This window comes from Taudactylus pleione, unplaced genomic scaffold (genome assembly GCF_031769625.1).
Source record: "Taudactylus pleione unplaced genomic scaffold, aTauple2 ptg000276l, whole genome shotgun sequence".
NCBI classification, from domain to species: Eukaryota; Metazoa; Chordata; class Amphibia; order Anura; family Myobatrachidae; genus Taudactylus; species Taudactylus pleione.
This window is the reverse complement of record NW_028284678.1, coordinates 263316-290068: the sequence shown is the minus strand read 5'-3', so window position 1 is coordinate 290068 and position 26753 is coordinate 263316.

Sequence of the window (26753 nt, the reverse complement as noted above, 5' to 3'; positions counted from 1 at the left end):
AAACCCACTTATTTTCAGCTATACGCTGTCTAAAACATGCCAGCAAGCATGGTGTGCGGCGTTGAAGATCCGACCACCTGCGCTCCAGCTGGCCAATCTGTCGGCGTGAGCCGAAGGAGCGCAGGCGGCGGCGAACCTCCGCATAGGCGGATCGCTTCTCTCTGTTGCTGATGGGGGGAGGCTGGCTGGTTATCCGCCGGTCCATTACCTCCGTCAGTACAAGAAGCTCCCGCCTGGTGAACGCAGAGTCTCTCATGATGGCAATGGTGGATTTTTGAAAAAACAGTTTTAATAAAGACCAGATAATAATTTTGATTGGCTAATGTATTTGGAAAATTAACAGGAACCATTCTATTGGTTAGTGTATGAGTCATGTGTTTGACAGGCTAAAAAACCTAATGCGAGTTATGATTGGCTTAATGCAGTGACATGCGTTAGCTAATTTAAATAAAAAAATGAAACAAGTAAAATATGCGTCAGACAAAACACGGAAAACAATAGGAAAAATGACAAATACATGTATTTTGGATAAAGGAAACCATTGTTTCAACCGTACGTATTCTGCGAGAAAAAACAAACACGGACAAGAGTAAAGTTTATTGAAAATGAAAAAAAAACGAATTTCAAACATGTGAAGAGCAATTAAGCTAATTGATATCTTGATTGGCATGATACGATTGAAGTAGGTATGCAGAATGAACGAGCAGGTAATCGAAATCTGACAGGCCCACTTCCGGTTTGGACTTGTGCGAGCGTTCCCTGCATGCAAAATTGGAGATGTACGGTCGCAATTTGGCTCGCTCGTTAGCTAGAGGAGGGGTTGGGAGACTATGGGGCGGAAGATTATCTGCGTTCGAAATTATGAGCGAGCGCTTGAATTTACATTTTTCGGCACGTACGCTGAACGTGCGAACGGCCACTTGCGTCCGGGTCTGAATCAGGGCCCTTGTCTCCTGTATTGCTTGTCATTTAGATTGTCTATACTTCTGCCTACTGCAAAGAGTATGTGTCAGGAAAGAGCTAGTGGTACTCTGTGATTTTTCTTTTGAATAAAATTGTCAGTAAATGTTTGTGGAGAGCGCGGTTTTCTTTGCCACACCTAAAGATTAGGGATTTGGAAAGAAATTAAAAGATCTATATACTCATTTCTATGCTATGATATCCCAATGGATCCAATTGTTTTGGCTTACCCAAATCCGTGGCTTGGTCAGATGATCCAGGGCAGAGACTTTTTAGGAACATTCTTACAGGAAACCTATGCGCTTTCTCAGCCTACTGGAAGTTGCTTTGTCCTTTATGCCCAGCATACAGTCATGGGACTAACAAGCACACACACACATATGAGAAAAGTACCTACACAAATCAATAAAATAGGTACATAAATACAGAGTAATGCATACTTGATAATGTCTTGCCTACTCTCTTAGAAGTTGAAGGCAGCCCCCCGGACTCCCAGAAATGTGGACACTATGTGGAGGATAATTGCGTGAATCACGGGTAAATGTAGAGGGGGTCAGGCCAATGTGAAGTGTTTCTATGAAAAATACATCATATTGGCCCCGCCCCCTCTTGTTAGACCCGCAATTTGCTGCATTCCGGATGCGGGGGCGGAGTTTAGTCAGGCACACCCCCAGGCCCCATCCCCAGTCAGCTTCATCTCTTCTCTTGGCTTCTCCTAGAGGAGAGAATGCAAATTGTATGTGTTAAACTGTTTTATATTATATGTACTGTACTGTCTTTAGTGTTTGACTGTGGCCTGAAGGACCCACCGGGGAGAATACAGTAGTAGCAGGGCCGGTTCTAGACATTGTGGAGCTCAGGGCGAAAGTTCCCAGTTGCGCCCCCTCCCCCCCCCCAAAAAAGGAAAGAAATAACTTTTTTAGATGGCGTGCCTCTGTGCGCCCTTCTGGAAATTCATCACACTGTGGGGCGTGCCCAGCTCTTACGGAGGTGCTGGTCTTCCCCCAAGCTCTCCCCTCATGGTGAATAATTGCCATGCGCAGTAAAGCGCCTTACACAGTATGTCTTACACAGTAATGGCCTTTATAACACATTATGCCACACACAGTAATGCCCTTTAAAACACATTAGTAATGGCGTTTATAACACATTATGCCACACGCAGTAATGCCCTTTATAACACATTATGCGACACACAATAATGGCCTTTATAACACATTATGCGACACACAGTAATGGCCTTTATAACACATTATGCCACACGCAGTAATAACCTGTATAACACATTATGCCATATGCAGTAATGCCTTGTATAATACATTATGCCTCACGCAGTAATTACCTTTATAATACAATATCCCCAATTCAAATTACACCACACAGTAGTCCCTTATTCATGTTATGACACACAGTGGTGCCCTTTTTACACAATGCCCAAATTAGTGTCCCTTATACACAAGGTCCACAGTAGTAGTGCCCCTAATACAATGCCCACAGTAGTAGTGCCCGTTATACAATGCCCACAGCAGTGGTGCCCCTTACACAATGGCTCCAGTAGTGGTGTCCTCCATGTAGTGCCCCCTATAGTAGTGCCCGCAGTAGTAATGCCCCCTATAGTAGTGCTCCCAGTAGTAATGCCCCCATTAGCAATGTTCCCCAGTAATAATCCCCCCATTAGTAATGCCCCCAGTAGTGTTGCCTCCAGTAGTAGCGCCCCCAGTAGTTATGCTCCCCAGTAGTAATGCCCCCATTAGTAGTGCCCCCAGTAGTAATCCTCCCCAGTAGTAATGCCCCATTACTTGTGCCCCCATTAGTAGTGCCCCCATTAGTAATGCCCCCATTAGTAGTGCCCCCAGTAGTGTTGCCTCCAGTAGTAGCGCCCCCAGTAGTTATGCTCCCCAGTAGTAATGCCCCCATTAGTAGTGCCCCCAGTAGTAATCCTCCCCAGTAGTAATGCCCCATTACTTGTGCCCCCATTAGTAGTGCCCCCATTAGTAATGCCCCCATTAGTAGTGCCCCCATTAGTAATGCCCCCTATAGTAGTGCCCCCTATAGTAGTGCCCCCCAGTAGTAATGCCCCCATTAGTAATGCCCCCTATAGTAGTGCCCACAGTAGTAATGCCCCCTATAGTAGTTACCCCAGTAGTAGTGCTCCCCAGTAGTAATCCCCCCATTAGTAATGCCCCCTATAGTAGTGCCCACAGTAGTAATGCTCCCATTACTAGTGCCCCCAGTAGTAATGCCCCCATTAGTAGTACCCCCAGTAGTTATGCCCCCAGTAGTATTGCTCCCATTAGTAATCCCCCTATAGTCATCCCCACAGTAGTAATGCCCCCTATGGTCGTGTCCCCAGTAGTAATGCCCCCTATAGTAATCTCCCCAGTAGTAATGCCCCTTATAGTTGTGCCCCCAGTGCTGGTGCTTCCGAAAAAAAAAATACAAACACAATACTTACCTTAAGCCCCGCTCCTGCTTCCGCTGCCGTCCGGTCCGACCGTGGCTCCATGGATCTATGGGAGAGACGTCATGACGTCCCTCCCATAGTGCTCTCTGCGGGAGCCAGAGGTCAGGAGTGAGCTCCGGCTCCTCGGATCTATGGGAGAGACGTCATGACGTCCCTCCCATAGTGCTCTCTGCCGGAAGCAGAGTCCGGAAGCTCACTCCGGCTTTCAGCTGCCACAGCAGGGAGGGAACCAGATGCCCGCTGGTAACAAATCTCAGCAGGTGACCGGCAAATGGAGCCTCCCTGCAGCAGCTAGCAGGGGGGAACACTGGCGCCATTTTTTTTTCTGGGTTTTTTTCTTTCTTTTAGAACTCTGGGGGCCGGCACTCTGGGCGATGGCCATGTTAGCCCGCCTCTAGAACCGTCACTGAGTAGTAGGGCTCATGCTTAAGGGCTGTGTTCAATCACCATAGGAGGTGTGGTCAGCCACCACAGGGGCTTGTTTATCCATTGGAGAGGGCATGGTCTAGGCCCCAACATAAATAGTGAATACTGATAGAGCATACAGTATATTGTACCAGATTTATAACAGCATTGCAATGGGGATACAGTCAAAATGCCGACGGCCGGGAGGCCGTCTAACTAAATTCTGGCATTTAAATACCAAAGCGGGACTAAAGACAGCCATTGAAATCCCGATGATCGTCTATATCCCGATGCCAGAATCTAGACAGATGGCTTCCCGAATGAAGGTAAGCCAGGCAGTGTTAGCGATTAGCTGCGGGGGAGGGTTAGGTTTAGATACTTCCGGGGGGACTTTGGGTTAGGCACCACCCCGGGAGGGTTAGGTTTAGGGTGCGGGGGTTATAGGCAACCTTGGGGGGAGGTTAGGGTTAGGCACCACACCAGGAGGGTTAGGTTTAGGGTGCGGGTTAGGCTTAGGCACCCCTGGGGGAAGGTTAGGGTTAGGCACCACTAAGGGAGGGTTAGGAGGGGAGAGGGGAGGGTTAGGGTACTTACCAGCCCCAGTCGGGATCTTCAGCGTTCGGGCTTGCGGTGTCGGGATTTAGTCAAACGGCTTCCCAGACATCGGCATTTCATACCCAACCCTTGCAATGTAGTGAAAACACCATAGTATTGGGAATGCACTATTAGACCTATATCAGAGGTGCTGACATTCTGGCTGCCCCTTCCAGGAGGGGGCAGCCAGACGGCAAAATTGGGGGCGTAGCCGGCTGTTGTGGGTGGAGGGGAGGTGTGGCCACACATTCGCGTCAGATAATCCGGCATTGTGAAGCAGGGGGCGTGGCCAAAATGATGCAATTCGGCGTGAATCGTGTCACAGACCCCCCCCCGTTGTGGCGATTCTCATGCAGAAGGGGTCAGAAGGGGTTGGCAGCTTGCAAGAGGCTTGCCAGCCTTCCAGGGAGGTTGGGAGCGGCACCCGATTTTCGGGAGGCTCCTGACCAAATCGGGAGGGTAGGCAAGTATGACCTATATACACCACATTAATGCATTGTACATGTGATAGGAGTCCACTTTACTGACCAACCAATATCTAAAACTAAATGAGAATTACATTAGGTCTAATAAAGGTAAAACACATGCCATTGTGAAAAAAAAGACCATCGCAACCATCGGGCTTGCGACGAGACCCTTGTGGTAGGGCCTCATTGCCGCAAGCCCCAGAGAGCTTTCGGCTCAATCAGAGCCGAAAGCTCTCCCACTGACATCACTTGTGATGTCAGTGGGGCCGCTCCCAAACGGTAGATGTTCTCATGGGAACGCCTCCGTCTGGGCAGCCACCCCCCCGGCCCACCCACCAATGGGGGCATGCTGTCACTCAACATCGACAGCACGCCCCTTTTGGTGCGAGACCCGGAGCGACCGCTTGCCCATCGCTATCCGGGCCTCGCGCATATGCACGACGGAGCCAGCTCTGTCGTGCACATGCGCTCTGGGCCACCATTGACCCGGTTGCGAGTGCTCAGCGCTTGCGACCGGGTCTGAATCAGGCCCTGTGTTCATTATGTTAAAGCCCACAGCCAACAATTGGCAGGGAGTGATTTTGGTGTAGCTTTTACAGAAGCGAACCAAGGACTGTGGGGCCTGCTGGGGATTTCCCCTGTACCCCTGTGGGCCAGTCCGACCCTGACTGTCTTTTGATTATGCTATTGAAGATTATAGTTCCACATCTCTGTGCAACCATTCCTGATACAAGTCTTGTTACCCCTGTGATGTGTTGTGTGTATTTAAGCTTATATAGTTATCTGCACTGTATATGTTTGTGAGTGTAAGGATATTATATGTTCCATGTATGTGAATGTAAGTACCACATGTAGGATGTCTGCTATGGTGTGCCTATGGATAGTATAAGTGATACTTATGTCTGATACATAGGTATACAGTACTAAGCTGACACTTCTTGGTGTGTTTAAGAACAAAGTTTAAAACGGAAATCCTATTCAAAGTAAAACATGATGTGCATGCATCCACTGATTCACACAGTGCATTTCATCCAAGCCACACTTGCCGACTCTACCAGAATGTCAGGGAGACTCCCTGAAATGGTGGTGATCTCCCCGATTTCCTGGCGAGTCCAGCAATCTCTCTGAGGCGGACCGAGTGGGTACAACACAGTGATGATGCCATCAGTCTCCACCCTCCATGGAGGAAACACTAATGGTGCATACACACGGTCAGATTTGTTCTCAGATATGAACGATAACGATTTTACAAAACGTTCAGTCGGTCATATCTGAAAGAAAATCTGACACGTGGGCCTGCAACTATGAACGATGTGCGTTCCCGCATGTCAGATAACGATATCTGACATCGTCTGTGTTTCCAATCAGGTTTTTACGATTTCATTCATTTTAATACTGTCTGAAATCGTTCAAATCGTTGGTAAAATCGTTCAATCATTCACCTGACAGATCTGACCGTGTGTATGCACCATAAGGAGTAGAATAAGGAGAAAGTGTGCTACAAAAAAAAAAATAACATGTGTGATGTACAGGGGATGTATGCTGAATTACATGTACCTGGTGAAATGGAGAGATGCAGAGTGGGGGTCATTTAAGATGCTAGAAAATAGTACAAAGCTGCATCATTTTAATGCATAATCACACCTACAGTATGGTAAAACATCTTGCGTCAGTGTGGTCAGGGCAGGGGTGTATCTATAATGGGTGCAGGGAGTCCGATGCACATGGGTCCTTAGGACCAGGGGGGCCCATACTGCTCACCCTGCGCCCATGTTCTTTAATAGTTACCTCTCCGTAGTCTCCAGGCTGCAGCGCTGCACGAATTACCGGGAAAATGGGGTTGACCTGCGCATGCACAGTAATACAATCATACTGAAAATGGCGCCATTTTCTCCAAGACCTGCGCATTTGTGCCACCGACTAGAAAGGAGGGGACACAGGCAGAGACTGCACTAAATATGCCCTTGGTCCAGGGGCTGAAGTTTACTCTTGCCGGTGGAGGGAGTTCAGAGGAGTGAAGTACCCCTGCTACTTGAAATTCAGCAAAGACGCCCTTTTGTAGTTGCACTTTGAACAATGTAAAACTAAGTTTCAATACACAAAGTGCCACATGTTAGAAAACAGCCGCAATGTCCACTCAGCCTCCGATTCATTTACGCTATAATTAAGAATAAACAGAGCAGTCATTTTGAGAAAAAATCTAAAAGTTTTATTTCGTCAGAGGGGTTACACATACGGTATACACGAGGAGCTTGACGTGTGCTGAGAAGACTAATACCACTTTTATACCGAAAATCCGGGTCTGACCGGGAGGTTGGAACAGGGTTCCAATCCGGATCAGACCCAGAATTTCCTCGGCGCCAACCCAGAATATTCCCGAGTTGGCGCCGTTCACACTGGAGCGGGTTCTGCAGAGACTAGGCTTTTCTGGCGTTGAAGTGGACGCTTGGAGATTACGACATCTCCACGCGCCACTGAAGCCGGCCAATTGGCAGGCATGCAGCACGAACCAGGTCACCGTGACTCGGATTGCGCCGTTTACACTGCAGGGTTTCACGGGTTACTCCCGTGTTAAACCCTGCAAGTTACCTAGGTTGGATTGGTGGGTCACTAGTCCCGACGATCCAACCCTTTCTCCTTTTACACCAAGGTGCTACCCGGGTTAACCCTGCAATAACCCGGGTTTTAGCTCTGGTGTAAAAGGGGTATTACAAGGCTGAGGGCTCAATCTCAGCAATTCACTGTGCACATCTAGTAAGCTTTGTAAATGACCGCACTCTCTGCCAGTCAAAGTAGAGAAGCATCTCCCTCCAAACAACCTGCTGTAGAGCATTGACAGAGAGCAAGACAGGCTTGTTAATTTAGCCAATCCCTTCACGTATATATTCAGATTAGTAGCACACAGCCTTTGATATGCATAATGGGCCTGATTCAGATCTGCACGCAAAATATTTACGCAGTTTGAGCGATTGGTAGCCATTGCGTATGCGTGAAAGTCGCACTCGCATGTGCAGCAATTATTTTGCGATCACGCACTCACAGAGGATTCACTAGCAAAATGAGTGACAGGTAGTCAGCGTTTGGAGAAGGTAACAGGGAGTGGTTAGAAAAACGCAGAGGTGTAGGACCGTTTAAACACTGTTTTCTAGGTGTGCATAAATTAGCCAATGCGTCCTTGCTCGCAGCAGGAGAACCTTCTGCATGTCTGGAAACCCGCTGTGACTGCACCAGCTTAGACTTACTCAGAAGGCTGATGACCACCTGATCTGCGTTCAATGTTTCAGTTATGTCCGGTTTTATGCGTGAGTGGCGGATGTGAGATGCTTTCAGTGGGCGTCTCTAAGCACTGGATGGCGGGTGAGTCATTAGCATATTTTCGCATTTGCAATCTGTGAGATATCGCATGTGCGATGGCATTTGCGTGCGGATCTGAATCAGGCCCTTTGTTAATATAAAATAATGGCTTTAGTTGCTGTTTAAGCCAGAGGTTCTCAAAAACGGTCCTCAAGGCACCCCAGCAGTTCAGGTTTTAGAGATATCCATGGTTGAGCACAGGTGGTTAAATCAAATTGACTGAGGTATTAATTAAGTCACCTGTGGTCTAGCATGGATATCCTGAAAACCTGGACTGTTAGGGTGCCTTGAGGGCCGAGTTTGGGAACCCCTGGTTTAAGCAATGAATGTCTTCCTTGAAGGTAGAAGGGACAGAATGATAGACATATTTATATGTATAACTTTAGCAGTTATTTCAGGGCTATTATTAATCTGGTATGCATTCGGCATCCCGGCGGTTGGTTTGCCGACACTTACATTACCGGTGCCAGAATACCAACGCTGGTCAGAATCCCAGTGCCGGCATCCGGACCGCCAGGATGCCAAAGGTAAGTAACAGGGTTGGAGGGGTGGGATAGGTTTAGGGGTTAGGGTTGGACACTAGGGGGAGGGTTAAGGTTAGGCACTAACGAGAGGGTTAGGGTTAGGCACTAAGGGGGGAGGGGTAGGTTTAGGGTTCGGGGAGGTTAGGTTTAGGCACTAGGGGGGAGGTTAGGGTTAGGCACCAAAGGAGGAGGGTTAGGGTATGGAGAAAGGGAGGGTTAACATACGACCAAGTGTCTGTATGTTAACCCTTTCGGGATCCCGGCGGCGGGATTCTGACCGCCAGGATCCCGACTGTCGGTATTTTATACCGATTACATTAATCTAATATACATACTATATTATTTTACTGATAAGCAGACTATACTATATACTACTCATCTTACTAATACATATATAATAGTTTAAAAAGTGGCTTAACTTGGGCTTTAATAGATCAATAAACATTGCATTGCTTTAATGTCCAGTCTGAGTGAAATTAAATATGCAAAACAGTTAATTATCCATCATCATTAATAAGTAGAATGTGACAAGCTGATGACCTTGCATCGGGCATAATTAGATAATATAAATGAGGCAGAACATGTTATGACAATTATATACAGAGTATCTAATGATCTCTATGACAGAGTAGGTGGAAAAATATGCTACAAATCCAGATGAAAAATGTTAAGCAGTACTTATTAGGGTTTTACATTTATCAATATGTACGGCTGCATTTATTAATATGAGGAAGATATGTACTGTTAATTATATCACAGTATCACTGTTGTGTGATATTATTGGGGCAATGCTGGATTTTCACAAAATTGTAGCACTTGAAGTTGGAACGAAACACGCCTGTTACAAGTGCCTTATTAATTGTGACTGTAAACAATAGTTCACCCCTACCCTTGTAAACTTAAAACTCAATTTAAATTTATACATATGACAAAATATAGACACCAAATGTGTATTAAAAATGGAATAATATATATATATATATATATATATATATATATATATAAATATATTTATATACTCTTTTCTTTTTTTACCTCTTGTTGTCTAAAATGAGGCCGAAATTGGAGCAGTTTTAGTCAATAAGGATAATCCTAGCGACTGCCATAAATTAAATATACTTGTCAAAATCGCCTTGCGCTGCAAATTTAAAATGTGCAAACTTATGTAGTCGGGATTGGCGACAGTGGGGTACAAGGAGGCACCAGCCCCTCAGGAATCTTGGGAGATCAGCTGATGTGTCCCCCTTGCCTGTGCAGCAGGAGACAAACAGAAAGAGAGGGAGGTCAGCAGCCGATGCAAGAAAGTTTTTTTTCGTGCCCGCGCAGCACACATGACGGGTATGCAGTCGGGATGCCGACGGTCTAAATGCCGACTGTCGGCATCCCGACTGTCTAATCCCAACAAGTGTCTAATGACCGGCGTCGAAATCCCGACGACTGTCATTAGACCTACGGCTGGAGCCCGGCACCCGGCTTGCAGATCGAAGGTAAGCCGGTTGCCGGGCGCAGACAACCGCAGGGGGAGGAGGAAGGTTAGGTTAGGGGCTCCCGGGGGAACTTAGGGATTGGCAGCCCCCGGGGAATTTAGGCTAGGGGAAGGGGGGGTTAGGCTCCCCCGGCGGGAGGTTAGGGTTAGGCACCCCCGGGAAACTTAGGGTTAGGCTGCGGGGAAGGGGGGTTTAGGGTTAGGCACCCCTAAGGGAGGGTTAGGGTTAGGTTAGAAAATAGAAAAATTACTCACCTGTCGGGATCTTCACTACTGGACTTCCGCTGTTGGGATTTGAGCTGTCGGCCATGCGACTGGCGGTAAATCATACTGATTCCCATATGACGTCATGATGCTGGTCACGCCACTTGAACGGGGTGGAGCCAAGCCTCCTGCGAAGAGGAGTAGCAGCCTCAGCAGGTAGCTGGAGGTAAGTGTAGGCTGGGCTGGAGAGACATGGGTTGCAATAGGCAGGCTTGAGATGAAGTGACACGGAAGGATGTAGCTGGGGAGACACAGCGGTATGTGTTGGAGTGACACAAAGGTGAATGATGCTGAAAAAAATAGGGGGAGGATGAGGCTGAGAGATATTAGGGGGGGGGAGTCTGAGACACAGGTGAAGGATGAGGAGGAGGATGAGGCTGAGAGACACGGCAGGGATGGGGAAGGAGAGACAAAGGTGAGGATGAGGCTGGAGAGACACAGGGGGATGGCATGTACCTACCGGGGAGGTATGAGGGGCCCCAAAAATATTAATGTGCCAGGCTTCAAGATCTCTATTGCCGGCCCTGTATAAAGTTGGAAGCAGGGTTCAAGAGATAAATCTGAAAAAGTCCTTCCCCAACATATACAGGACTATGGTGTAACTCCAGCAACACACCAATGACCAGGGCCATAACTAGGACTGTGCGAGTGATGCCTTTGCCCAGGGTGCAGGGCTCTATAGGCAGCAACATTGCTGTAACACACCCCTTGCTTCTGGCTAGTAGCGTGCCTGGAACGGCACCTGCAGCAAGGATCACTGTTGCAGTGCTGCCAAAGCTTTCTTTGGAACTCCATGCATGCACCCTGTAGTCTGTACAGCCGCTCGGTGCATCCCCAGGATGCTATGGGCAGTACTGCACTTCCTGGTGCTGGCAGCCCCTCTGCGTGACGCTATGACGTCATCCACTTAGAGAGTTGGCCGCCACAGGGCACTCCAGAGACTTGTTATGGCACTGCCTGCAACACTCCCACAATACAGTTCTTTTCCGTGCATACCTCGGTGGCCACTCAGTTGACATCCTGAAATGCCCATTTTATGGACAGAGACTGAGGACCTCATTCAGAGTCGCTCACAAAATGCGAGCTTCTCTGTTAAGAGCCGGCTTTCTGGGCGTTCGCTAAGCTGTGGGCGGCCAGGTAGTTGGTCGCGATGGTCAAGACCATCGCGACCATCGGGGCTTGCGACGAGACTCTTGTGGTAGGGTCTCGTCTGCTGCAAGCCCCAGTGAGCTCTCGACTCTAATAGAGCCGGAAGCTCACCACTGACATCACGAGTGATGTCAGTGGGGCCGCCTCCAAATGGCAGGCATTCCTTCGCCCCCTCACCCCGCCTACAAAACGGGGCGAGCTGTTGATCACCATCGACAGCCTCCCCTTTTGTAGTGAGCCCCAGAGCGAGAGTATTTTTCTCTCACTCCGGGGCTTGCGCATGTGCAGTGTGGCCGCTGCGCGTGCGCAGTGCCTCAACATGGACCCACTTGCGAGCGCTCAGCGCTCGCGAGCGGGTCTGAATGAGACCCTGAGTCTGACTATGTATTTGCTAACCCAGTATAAGGCCCATTATTTGTGTGCAAAAAAATTTACTTATTTACATTTATTAAGCTTCTCACACCCAAACATTAGTTTAGTACCAAAAGCTGAACTCAGGAGATCTCAGCGATATCTAAGCGTTTATCAAGTAAACTAGGATTTTAGCATCTTCCCTTGTCTTCCCCCCCCCCCCCCGTCTTTGCTGTATTTTGAGTTTTGTTTTGATTAATTTGGTTTTGGAATAATATTGTTACAGTTTTAATTGTAAGAGTAATAATTTCTCTATATATGTATAGATGTTGGAAATGCAGTTTTTCTTTGAATAATGTCAATATAGAATTGATAAAAAAAAAATAAAAACACTTTTGTAACCTACAGACAACTTTCATGAAGTTTTATGCAGGAGATCGCTCCCTTGCAGCGTACACATGCACATGCTGGGCCAGCTGACCGCACATGCACATTAGCCAGATTGGGGGCCTGATTCAGACTCGGTCGCTAGCAAGCTGCTGACAAGGGCCCTGATTCAGAGCTGAACGCTCTGAGCAGAACGCTCGCTCTGAATCAGGGCCATCCTATTTAAATGTGGAGCGGCCTTATTGACGCTCGCATAGCTGTGGGTTACCACCCACACCTTATGCGAGCGTCTATGATGATGGTCGCGATGGTCAAGACCATCGCTGCCGCAAGCCCAGGAGTGATTTTGGCTCTATCAGAGCCAAAGTCACTCCCATTGACATCATTACTGATGTCAGTGGGGCCGGACTCAGACGGTAGGCGTTCCCATGGGAACGCCTCCGTCTGGCCGCCACGCCCCCGGCACGCCCACCAAAGAGGGCGTGCTGTCAGTCACCATCGACAGCACGCCCCCTTTTGGTGCGAGACCCCGAGCGACGTATTTCTAGTCGCTCGCCGGGTCTCGCGCATGCGCACGACGGAGCTCCCTCCGTCGTGCGCATGTGCATTCTCACAACATCGACCCTCTTGCGAGCGAACTTTGCTTGCGAGCGGGTCTGAATGACCCCCAATGTTCACTAATCTGCGCATCCCTATGCATCACAGTGCGCGTGCGTGAACTACACTTAGCGATCGGGACCTGCTCACTCGGCCCGGAAAAGACAGCCCAGTGTAATGAGTGACAGGAGAGGCCGTTTGTGGGTGGTAACAGGGGCAGTCCAGTGAAAACGGGGGAGTGAAGGTGCGAACCCAGGCGTGCCTGAGTGTCTCAATGCCGTTTCAGAGGCGTGCATAATTAACATGCAGCGTCAGAGTACACGTCACCAGCCTTTTTTTTACACTGAAATCCTTGCAGTGCTTGCAGTAGGGTAGAGGCAACCACAAGCGCTGCTATCACTTCCGATGATCCTCTGTATACCAATGTTTTAATACACTGCCTGGAGATGACGTGCGCTAGTGAGCATCTCACCATGTACTAATGGGCGTCTGCATACACAAAGTGATTGCTCGCCAAGACATAATGGGCATGCTTATGCCTTGCCGTGCGATCGCCTGCCTTGACGTCACTTAACTGAATTTGCATACGCAGGGAGCCAGCGGCCGCATCTGGCGAATGGGTCTGAATCAGGCCCTGGGTTCGAACCCGACGCTAAAGGGATAACCTAAGCTATCACTTTACTATTTATCCTTCTCCAGTGCAGACTCTTACTGAAGCCACTGTCCCTGCAAGAGGCTTCTGATGAATTGCCCCAAAAAGTCATTCCTTATTGCTACACTATTCAGATTAAGGAATGATGCTTTTTGGTGCTACCACTGCCACCAATGATAAATAGTAGGTGCCTAAAGTAGGCTGTTTGTGTCACTGTGACTGGCTAATTAGGTACTAGAGTGTAGGTTTTATAGGGGACATGTCCTTCAAAAGCTGAAAAAAATGTATTGCGACCTGTATAATCTGCAAAATCAGAGTTATGGTAGACTTACCTAGATAACTCCTTTTCTTCGAGGTCCATAGGGCCCACAGGGATACCATGGGGATATTATGGTTGGAAGACCAGGCACCAAACAGTTAAAGCTTCTGATCCCAGAATGCTCCGGGTCCTATGGACCTCGAAGAAAAGGAGTTATCTAGGTAAATCTACCATAACTCTAATTTTCTTCTTCGGGGTCCATAGGGATCCACAGGGATACCATGGGGATGTTCTAAAGCAGTTCCCCTAGGGTGGGGGATGCTCCTGAGCAGAAAGGAGAACTCGTCGCCCAAAGGAAGCATTCTGAGAGACAAAAGTATCAAAGGCATAAAACCTCTGATAAGAAAGGTGTGAACAGGAAACCATGTGGCCGTCTTGCACAATTGCTCAGCAGAGGCACCATGCCCATGGTGGCCGTACAGACCAAGTAGAATGTGCTGTCACCATACTTGGGACAGGGAGATCAGCCTGTGTGTACACCTGAGAGATAGTCATGAGTAGCCATCTCGCCAGAGTCTGCTTATTAGCTGGCCATCCTCGTTTGTGAAAACCATATAATATAAAAAGAGCATTTGATTTTCTAACAGAGTTTGTACGCTCCACATAGATATGGAGAGCACAAACTACATCCAGGGAAGCTTCACCTACAGAAAGGTCTGGAGCCTGAAAAGCTGGAAAAACAATTTCTTCATTCACATAAAAATGGGACACTACCTTAGGAAGGTAACCCTCCCATGTACGAAGAACAGCTTGGGGAGCGACAAGAGAGCGCTACCAAATCAGAGACTCTGCGAGCAGAAGAAATAGGAAGAAGTAAAAGTATCTTTGCTTTTAACCACTTCAAATCCACAGAGTCCAAAGGTTCAAATGGGGAAGTTTGTAGTCCCTTAAAAACCAAAGACAAATCCCACAGTGCTATTGGTGGAACAAAAGGAGGCTGAACTCGCAAAAATTCTAACATCTGGTAATGAAGCAATCTTCTTCTGGAACCAGACTGACAGTGCAGAAACCTGCACTCTCAAAGTGGCCAGGCGTAGACCTTTGTCTAATCCTGTCTGAAGAAAAGCCAGTACTCTGGAAATCCTGAATATCTTAGGATCATAATTCCTACAGGAACACCATTGACCAAAAGAAAACCAAAGGCAGGTTTCCATGCCCTTATCATCGTTTGAATTACAGAACTGGAAAACCTTTCACTCTTAGGATGGAAGATTCAAGAGCCATCCCGTCAAAGCCAAATGAGGTAAGTTGGGACGTCGGCAGGGACCCTGCATTAGCAGATCCTGCCATAGAGGAAGAGGGTATGGACTGTCTATGAACACAATATGTATGTCGGTGAACCAGTGACGTCTGGACCAACCCAGAGCCACCAGTATTACAGTTCCACCTTCCTGCTTGATTTTCTGAGAACTCTTGGAAGTAGAGAAATTGGAGGAAAGAGATACGCCAGCTTGAAGTCCCATCTTACTGCCAGTCCATCCATGAACACTGCTGATGGGTCTCTGGACCTGGACCCATACTTGGGGACCTTTGTTTACCAGGAGCTGAATCACTCCCGGATGGGACCACTCTCCGGCATGTATGTACTGGCGACTTAGGAAGTCTGCTTCTCAAATGAGTACTCCCGGTATGAATATTGCTGAGATGGCCGGAAGATGACGTTCTGCCCAAATCAGAACCTTTGTTACTTCCTTCATGGCTGCATAACTTCTTGTGCCTCCCTGATGATTGAGGTAGGCCACTGTTGTCGCATTGTCAAACTGGATCTGGACCGGCCTGTCCTGTAGCAGGTCCTGTGCCATGACCAGAGGTCTGTATACTGCTCACAGTTCCAGAATGTTTATTGGCAGATGACTTTCTTGATTTGTCCATCTTCCCTGATAGGTGTGATGACCTGTCACTGCTCCCCATCTGCAAAGACTGGTGTCCGTGGTGAGAAGCACCCAATTTGGAATCCAGAGCGGGTGCCCTTTGTTTAGATGATCCGTTCTCAGCCACCACAGGAGGGAGTGATGAACCTCTGAAGTGAAAAGGATCCTCTGAGACCTTATCAGATGATGCTGTTCGTTCCACCTGGAGAGAATCAATCTTTGTAGAGGCCTGGAATGGAACTGACCGCACCCCACCATGTCGAAGGTGGATACCATTGATCCCAGGACCTGCATTGCTAATAGAATGGATACCCTTCACTTGCGTAGCAGATTGCATCTTCACAATGATAGCGCAATCTTGTCTTCTGGCAGAAACACCCTTTGTGTCCGAGAATCCAGAAATGCTCCCAGATGTACCATCTGCTGTGTTGGAGAAAGTGACGATTTCTTCCAATTGATTATCCAGCCGTGCCTTTGTAGGCAGGCTATGGTCATATGAAGATGGTTTTGTAACATAACCGGAGTCTGTGCCAATATCAGAAAGTCGTCCAGATAGGGCAGAATTCTGACCCGCTGACGCCTGAGATAGGCTGCCATTATTTTGGTAACTACCCAGGGAGCCATAGATAGGCCAAAGGATAGAGCCTGAAAATGGTAATGTTGCTGAAGGACTTGCGAAATCTAGTTGGCCTAGATGAAGGCTGTTCCTTTGCTCGTCCCTGTGGATGGAAAGACTGAAAGGAAACCTGCCTAGATTTAGTATTTTACTTAGATGGCAGACCTGCAGATTTTGAAGCCGCCAGAGCAGTGATTATATTATCCAACTCTGCTCCAAAAAGTACCTTTTCATAGAAAGGTAAGACTACCAGCGCCCTCTTTGATCCTGTATCAGTTTTCCAAGATCTTAACCAAAGGGCCCTGCGTGCCACTATTGATTCTGCTGATGCCCTAGAACAGTGTTTCCCAACTTCGTTCCTCAAGACACACTAACTGTCCAGGTTTTAGTTATATCCATGCTTCAGCACAGATTAAATCAAAATAACTGAGTTACTAATTAAGATACCTGTGGTCAAGAATGGCTATCCTTAAAACCTAGACTGTTAGTGTGCCTTGATGACCGTGGTTGGGAACCCCTGGGCTAGAAGCTAAAATTCCAGCATCCACTGCAGCCCCTCCCAGATAGGAAGCCGCTTCCCGTATGTGGGAGTTATTCATCATCTGTTCTCTGGTAGCATATGGTAGCGAATCTTCCAATGCTTCCATCCATTCTTCAACAGCTTTGGCTACCTAGGCTCCAGCCATAGCAGGATGAGCAAACGCTCCAGATGATTAAAATATTGCTTTAAGATAGTCTTCAATCTTTTTATTTGTGGAATCCTTCAGTGAAGACGCTCATGGAATAGGCAATGTAGTATTTCTGATTAAATGTGTTACATGAGCATCCACAGTAAGAGGTACCTCCCACTTAGTACACTCAGAAGCAGGGAAAGAATACAGCGATGTTATTTTTTTATTCACATAAATCGTTTATCATGGTTACCCTATGCCTCCACGATAAGCTCTGTAAGCTGTTCAGATACAGGGAACTCCATTTCGACCATCTACCGGTAGTGATTAAACATTGGAGCATTCTTACTATGAGCTGGTTCATCATCCTGAATATCTAAGAATGATCTAACTGCCCTCACCAAAGAAGGAACATCCACCATGGATGGATGATCCTCCTCCCCAGAGCTAGATCCTGGAGAGGAACCCTGTGCATCATCTGATTCCCCTGATGATGCGTATGAATCCATATGTTCGGCAGACTGATAGAAAGATAACTTGCACTTAGGCGCCTTGGTCACTACCGGTCTGTTATCAACATTAGATGGTGGCATTCATGACTATTATTAGTATTATTACCAGTTATTTATATAGCACACACATATTCCGCAGCGCTTTACAGAGAATAGTTGGCCATTAACATCAGTCCCTGCCCCAGTGGAGCTTACAATCTATGATCCCTATCCCATGCACACATACATACAAACTAGGGTTAATTTTTTGTTGGGAGCCAAATAGCCTACCAGTATATTTTTGGAGTGTGGGAGGAAACCGGAGCACCTGGAGGAAACCCACGCAAGCACCATACAAACTCCGCACATTTAGGGCCATGATGGGAATCAAACCCACCACCTCAGCGCTGTGAGGCAGTAATGCTAACCATTACACCATCTGTGCTGCCTGTCTGGCCATGACTAGAATGGCCATAAACATCTTTCCATGAAGGATGCATAGGAGGTGCAAACATAGCATACTGTAAACACCTATCAATTCCTACCTATCTGTACCTTCTAAAATTGTCGCTATTTAGCGTTATGAGTCGCACAAGAAATAAATGCTTTCAGACTTTGAGTGTGGTTCCAAAGCACAAAAAGTTATTATTCAATATAAAAACAGATGGCTACACGCTGTGATCTAAATACAGTTAGCGCAAATAAATCATACAGACCCAAGGTACAGTTGTTACATACGCACGCGCTCTGGACCCAGATACCGGCATAAACATAGAAACCTCTGTCAACAACAAGGCAAGAAGACTGGCATCCAAGTTTAGAGAGCTCACATATATACACTAGCAGAGATAGGCAATACAATAGAACGATCTTCTCACCGATGGTACCGGAAATCTGCAAAGACACAGTGGATCAGTACAACACCAAACACGGTCTGCTTACCATGTACTAAACCTTAGATATCAAATTACATTTATTTCACAACATTAATAATACTGAATAAACCTTGAATATTACACTTTAATACTAGGGAACCTTTTGTGTAAGTATTGGGGTTTTGAGAAAAGACGCTAGTTAGCGTTGTGCGACTACGTGTTTGTGGAGTACACCATTGTACGTGTTTTGCAGGGTTAATCATTTTATATGTTTTAGTGACTGCCTGTATTTATATGGTGAGGACTTTTAACTTCTTTCTATAATAGCATCGCCGTATGTACTTATAATGGGCGAGATTCACCAAAATGGCGCTGGGCGGCCAGTCGCAAAATGGCTTCTCATTGCCATTCGCAAAATGGCGTCGCGCAGATATAATTTTAATCCGATCCTGTCTCAGCCAATTATCCGGCTTCGATATACCCCATCCAAGGAGGCATCGTGAGAGCAGCCATACGATCCACAACCTTCATCACAATCTGGGAAAAAGAGGAAACCCAAGATGGCTCTTGCCCAGAGACAGGTAAACTGGACTGGTGAGGTGGCTCTTTATAACAGACAACACACAAACCATCCTTTACCTCCTGAGAGGACACATAAGTCATACATGATTTACATGGTACCAGCACAGGCCTCTCCCCCTCCTGTTTCCTTTTATCTTCTGACATGTTCAAAGTAAAGACAATAATTGCAATGTTATGTGACAGCCTTCACAAAATCTTAATGAATATGAAGTACTCAGAAAAAACCTCCATCCCCAAGAGGATGAAGAGAAAACAGTGATAGTTACAATTGACACATTTAGGGCTCTATTTATTATAATTATTTTTACATGTTTTCACATCCTTTTTAAATTATTTTAGTTTCACCTAAAGTTACTACAGGGCAATTGGAGTAGAATTCGTAAAATTCTACTCCAACCCCTAAGTAAGTACCACTTATTTTTAGTAATCAGATCGCATTTCCCATAATTGTAATGGGAAATGCGATCTGTGTGCAAATTACTTAAAATTGTGAAAAAAATACCTGGGGAGGCCCTGTGATAATAACGCTACCTGGAAGTGGTGTTATCCAGGGTCTCCCCTGGTTACCGGACTCCTGCTCCGCTCTAACATGCAGAGCAGAGCCCGGAGCCAGCCCCAGTGATCAGCTGTGTGGTCTAAACAGACCACACACTGATACACTGCAAAAAAAAATTAGTCCAAAAAAAAATTAACTTACCTGAGTCCAGGGACCGGAGTTCGGGGCTCCGGTGATGTCCTCCCTCCGGTCAGCTGGTCTCCCATACTGCACTGCGGGCCGGTCATCAGGTGACTGGGCCCCAGTGCAGTATGGGATGTCAGCTAACCGATGTCATGGAGGACATCACCGGAGCCCGGATCATGCAGGTAAGTGCAATTAAGGGAGGGAGAGTCGCTTAGGGTCTGCGATTGTGGGGGTGGGGCTTAGCACCAGGGGTGGGGCTTAGCGCGGGTGGGGTAGCTGTGGCCGGTCAGTGCATGTGCGGGCACTTGTCACTGTATTTTTTGTGAAAATACCGTGATAAGGCTGCGGAGGGGATTCTGTCCCTGCAAGGGATTTTTAGTAAATCCCTGTGATATTGCCTGAATTCGCAATGTGAATTCAGTCGGTAATATCACACTACAATCTGCATTCCCAATGCGGATTGTAGTAAATAGAGCCCTTAGAAATAAAAGACAGTGTCAATCAGCAGCTAGCAAACAGTCACATACAATGCATATGTAATATAATTACAATCGGCTCTAAGGGCTCTATTTATTAACATTATTTTTACTAAAATAAAGTGAAAAAGGGTGTTTTCACACCCTTTTCACATTATTCTAGTATCACCTAATGTTACTACTGGGCAATTGGAGTAGAAATCGTAAAATTCTACTCCAAACCCTAATTATCACTTATTTTTAGTAAGTAGATCGCATTTCCCATTATTGTAATGGGAAATGTGATCTGGCCAAAGTTACTAAAAATAAATTGTGAAAAAATACCGGGGAAAGCCCTGTGATAATAACGCCACCTGGAGGTGGCGTTATCCAGGGTCTTCCCCGGTTACTGGACTCCTGCTCTTCTCTAACGGGCACAGCAGAGCCCAGAGCCGGCCCCAGTAATCAGCTGTGTGGTCTAAACAGACCACACGCTGATACACTGTAAAACAAAAACAAAAAAATTAGTAAAAAAAAATAAAAACTTACCTGAGTCCAGGGACCGGAGATCCAGGCTCCGGTGATGTCCTCACTTCGGTCAGCTGGTCTCCCAGCCTGTACTGGAGCCCGGTCATCACCTGACCGGGTCCCAGTGCAGGATGGGATGTCAGCTTACTGGAGCCACGGTGGATATCACCGGAGCACCGATCATTGCAAGTTAGTGTAATTAAGGGAGGGGGGGTCGCGGGGCTCCGCAATCGTGGGGGCAGGGCTTTGCGACGGGGGGGGGCTTAGCAACGGTCGGTCGGCGCATGAGTCGGTACTTGTCATTGTATTTTTTGCGAAAATACCGTTATAAGTGTGCGGAGGGGATTTGCAGGGACGGAGCTTTATTGCAAGCTGTGTCCCTGCAAGGGATTTTTAGTAAATCCCTGTGATATTGCCTGAATTCGCAATGCAAATTCAGTCGGTAATATCACACTACAATCTGCATTCAAAATGCGGATTGTAGTAAATAGAGCCCTAAATCAACTACAGGAATGCAAAGGAATGGTAGGACATAGAGCACCATGTACCTTAACCACAGGAAAGGTATACAGGGAGTCTGACCCAGACCCTCCTGAGACCAACCACTACAGGGCCCACTGAACGTGGACTGCGAGTGTCTCATATACACGTGGAGGGTAGGCGGAGCAACCCAGATGAGCAAAACCCTTTGTAGGGACTGCTTCTGGGTCGGGGGAGCACCTACCTCCCCTAATTGCGTTAACCAGCCGGGTACGCTGGCCTCGTGGCAACAGATAGCATCTGCTGCCGATCCCCGGCGTCAGATGATAAGACCCCAGCTGGTGTAGCGAGGACGTGGACAATCCCGGGCCCTGACAGCAGCAGCTTCTGGTGCGTCTCTGACACCAAAAGCAAGTATTGCAGCGCGTGATTCCTCGTAAGCGAGGAATCGCCTTACCTGACATCTCTGAACATCCGGTGCACTCCAGGTCGCAGCATTGCTGCTAGCTAAGCCGCCACCTGCCGAAATCACCAGCACAATTACTGATGTAATGGCACGACGGAGGTAGATGGAGCCGCAGTACGTGCATCTTAATTCAGACGCTTGGTACTGCCAACTCTGGATAAATTAAATATAAAACATAATATAAAAGCTTAAGCTCTGAGCAGTCCTCCTGTTACAAAGGTGCGTCTTGATCCTGCCACACCAAACGAAAAACTAAAGTCCTATGGCTAGGGGCGGGGTATATATGGAAAAGGACCCAGAGCATTCTGGGAGCAGAAGCTTTAACTGTTTGGTGCCTGGTCTTCCAACCATAATATCCCCATGGTATCCCTGTGGATCCCTATGGACCCCCAAAGAAGAAATTAAATTTTTAATTGAAAATGAAATCAGTTACCATTTATTTTTATTTTTTTAAATTGTGCTTCTGTTTGCTCATAATGCTGTTTAATATTGCTCTGTCATCAAAATAATGAACGACATCATCAAACATGAGGCCTAATTCAGAGATGTACGCTAATGCATTTGTAGTTGCGTTCCCGTACGCGGCTGGTGTGCGAAAACATGCTGATGTTTTGAGTGACTAATGGTGGCTTCGCAGATCCAAGCAAGTGCGTACAACTACACAGCCAACGTCGCAGATCATTTATTAATCGGCCATCTGAGTAGCCCTATTGTCATGAGGAATGGCCACCTGAACTGAGACGTCGGAACAACTTTATCTGCATACGGGATCCCAGATGCAGGCAACAAAATGCCCCGAAAATAGGCGGGAAACGTCTGCATTTTCTGCCGCCACTCCCCGTTACCTCCCCCAAGCGCTCCCTGCAAAGTAATGCTCACTGCGAGCAGCATCGCAAAGGTACCTTGAGGCGTACACAGTGCAACCGAGATGCACGCGCAGTCGACCAATAAATGCTCAACTGCGTAAATATCAGAATAGTGTACATCACTGAATCAGGTCTATATTCCAAAACCGTTGCCTTTTTAACATGTAGAAATTTCTGAAAAAGTGGCACTGTACCTTTAACATGGAAAAGCCAGGATGTAACTCTGACTACAGCATACTTGCCGACATTCACCTCCCTCCTTCCGGCGGGGGGCGTGGCTGGGCAATGATGAAGAATTGGGGGCAGGGCCAGGGGGGCGTGACCGTGCAATCTCGTCACAGAGTCAATATTGTTTATATATATAAAAGATCAATACAATCCCACAAGAACATAAAAGTCAGACAACACTATGATAACATCAGAGGTTAAGACATGTTAACCCAATATGTTTAAATGTAAAGTGTGTAAGGGAATATGGTTATGCAGGCGACCAGATTCAATATGTGCTACATGAAATCTGAATCCCTTACACAGCGATTATAACCTAGGTCAACAGGCTGGACAGGTTTGCATATAATATATCCCTTGGTGTTATGAAATGAAGTATTAGTCCTGTAGCTATGTAAACTACACACTATTCTTGTATTAGTACCTGACATTATTTCTCCTTTAACTGAAATGGATCTGAAACTGGTATTTTGTTATGAGTATAAACAGGACATTTGAATTCTTGCCCAGTTTTACGTGTCAAAGTATAATGTAAGAAATATGAGGACATACTGAAGCTCAAATTACAATAACTATACAAACAGAAGCTGTCATTTATAGTCTTAAGTGTTACAGTCACATAGCGTAAAGTTTATGTAAGAGTTCATTTTAGCGAACTGGAATCCCTGCAGGAGATATGTACGTATCCCCAAACGGCATTGGTTTGAACCTTTCAATAATATACCTTCCACCATCGGCCGAGAGTCGTTGGAGGATGGAAGAATGGACAGACTTTCACAATGCAGGTATAAAGACATGCAAAGACAAAGAGGATACAGGGAATCGGTATGAAATACCGCCGGCAGCGAAAGCCCGACAGCACTCCGACAAAAGCAGAGTTCCTGGCAGCGGAAGCCCGACAGCGCTGGAAATCCCGATCGTCGCTAAGGTAAGTATAAACTAACCTAACCCCCTAACCCTCCTTAGGGGTGCCTATCCCTAACCTCCCCCCAAGTGCCTAACCCTAATCCCCCCTCTAAGTGCCTAACCCTAAACCCCCCTTCCCCGCTGCCTAAACCTAAGTCCCCCGGGTGGGTACCTAACCCTAAGTCCTCCCCGGGGGTGCCTAACCCTAACCCTCCCTCTCCCTAGCCTGATCCTAACCTCCCGGGGGGGTGCCTAACCCTAATTCACCCCCGGGTGCCCTAAACCTAACCCCCCCGCGCAGCTGTCCGCTCGCGGTGCCCAGCGTCGGGGAAATGACAAGCGTCTAGATATAGTCGCCGGTCATTTATCCCACGCCAGGATAAAGCAGTCAGGAAGCCGGCTGTCGGGATTCCGGCAGCCGGCTTCCCGATTGTATACCGGATACAGAGGTGCCCATTCAACTCTAGAGACAGACACAGTGAGATGCACACAAAGGAGGGGTAAGGTGGGACCCCGAGGCACACATTAAAGTGCTACACATACAAAGCTGCAGAGATGTAGAAACAAAGACAGGGGCTAATGGATAGAGACTGACTTGTTGGTGGTGGGGGGAGTGTGCATACAGCAGGACTGCACATGTATGGAAGCAAAGGGAGGAGCAGAGTTGTGGTTAGTGGGCACACACATGTGCAGTGTGCACAGGGAGAGGCTGAGCCCCGTCTAAATAGAGTGGGCGCATGCTGCCTCTGTAAGGGAATAGGCAACATGCAACCAAATGTTAAGAGTAATGGGCAGAGCCGTCACTAGGGTAGTGCGTCCTGTGCCATGGCACAGGGCACCGCAGGACAAGGGGCGCTGTTTGGTCCTGTCAATTTTTTGTTTATTATTATTCTCATATGTAGCTTCTTTTTAGTTTATCCCCAGCATCTCCTGACCTCCCATATATATCCTCTATGGCCCTTCCCCATGATGCCCCTTTTTCGGGTGCTTTATGTCCCTATTTGAAAAATAGGGAGGGGCGACAATGCTCTTTCTAGCACAGGGCACCAAAAAGTTTAGTTAAGGCTCTGGTAATGGGAATAATCCTGCTGGCTCACCAAGCAAGCTTTGGCACCAGCATGCACCTATCCCATCAGTTACTGCACTGTGCAAATTTGCACCTATGTTAGCAAATAATCCCACTAAACTTTAGGTCTGTATTATTGGGATATGTGCAACAAAGAGATCAAACATCAAAACAAAATTATCCACATATACAGTAGTGGTGGCCAAAATTGCGGACACTTTTTGAAATTTTAGTTTTTCAACTTCGAATGCTTATAAAAAAACTGTTACACTTCACGCAGTGCAATGATTCATACATCAAATTAAAGGAAATTTAATGCTGAGTTCAACACAATAAACAGAGGTCAAATATTTGCATTACAAGGGAAGTTATGCTGTGAAATCAACACTTAGGGTGAAAATCCCTGTGTACTTATGATGTTACTGTCCTATCAGTATTTCGTTGGGTATCTTTTATCTTTCAAGACAGCTGCACAGCGATGTGTCATTGAGCCAACCAATGTTTGGAGCGCTTCCTTCTTTTTTATGTGGTGCCATGAGACAATTATAGCCTCAATTAATTGTCTTTTATTGGATGGACGCCTTAGATGTACCAGTTTAGTCAAACAGAACCACAAATGTTCTATGAGGTTAATGTCTTGGCTGTTTCCTGGCCATCCCAGCACCTGTATATAATTCTCCGTGAACCCCTTTTTGCATATGCGTGCAGTGTGACAGGGAGCTGAATCCTGCTGGAAAAAAATGGGGCATTATCTGGAAAAAGATCCCTGATAGAAGGTAGAAGTTTTGGTTGTAGCATGGTGTCAATGTACTTTCTGCTGTTCAGTGTGCCATCTATGACATAAAGGTGGCCTACAGCATCTGCTGTCATACCTGCCCAGATCATAACACTTGTAGGATTCTTTGTTGTTGCTTGAATAAAATCTGGATGTACCTCTTCCCCGATGCGACGTCTCGCACATTTTCTCCCATCACTACCAAATATCGATATCTTAGTTTCGTCACTTCATATCACTTGTTTCCACTGACCTTCTGTCCATGCAATGTGTTCTTTTGCTCACTGTATTCGTTTCTGCTGCTGCTTTTTATTCAGCAATGGCTTTTTTCGGGGAATCCTACCTTTTAGGCCAACCTCCGTTAGTCTTCTCCGTTCCGTTCTTGCACTGACAAAAACGCCAGTTGCACTCAGTTTACTGCTAATGGCCGCAGATGACATCCATCTGTCCCTGACGCAAATTCGTTTTATTCTCCTATCATCAACAGCTGTTGTGCACTTTTTCCGGCCTTTTCCTTCTTAGTTTTGTATAGATTGTGTTTCCTGATAGCGTTAACAAAACTTTCGTACTCCTGATGTTGTCACATTCCCACCAATTTCTCTCGCAATTGCTGCATACGAAAGACCATTTTCACTTAACACCACAATCCTGGATCATGTCGCTGTGCTGCGGTCTTGAAAAATAAAGGATACCCAACGAAATACTGATAGGACAGTAACATCATAAATACACAGGGATTTTCACCCTAAGTGTTGTTTTCACAGCATAACTTCCCTTGTAATGCAAATATTTGACCTCTGTTTATTGTGTTGAATTCAGCATTAAATTTCCTTTCATTTGATATATGAATCATTGCACTGCGTGAAGTGAAACAGTTTCTATAAGCATTCGAAGGTGATAAACATTCAAATTTCAAAATGTGTCCGCAATTTTGGCCACCAGTGTGTGATGACATTTCTGAATATTGACCCACTGAAATGTGTTGCAGGACCTTTCAGCCGTAACCAGTCCAGACATTTCCTCTGCACGTTACACTTGGCATGTATATATATAAATCATAGCACAAGGTAAATGTTGGACCTCAGCTCCGTTATCGTCATCTTGGTTTTGCAAAACAGAAATGCTGCCCAATAACAACAAAATAGTAACCCACAAAACCTATAAAATATATGTAAATGATTCCTGCTTGATGAATTCCTCTAAGCATCATTTTAGAACTGTA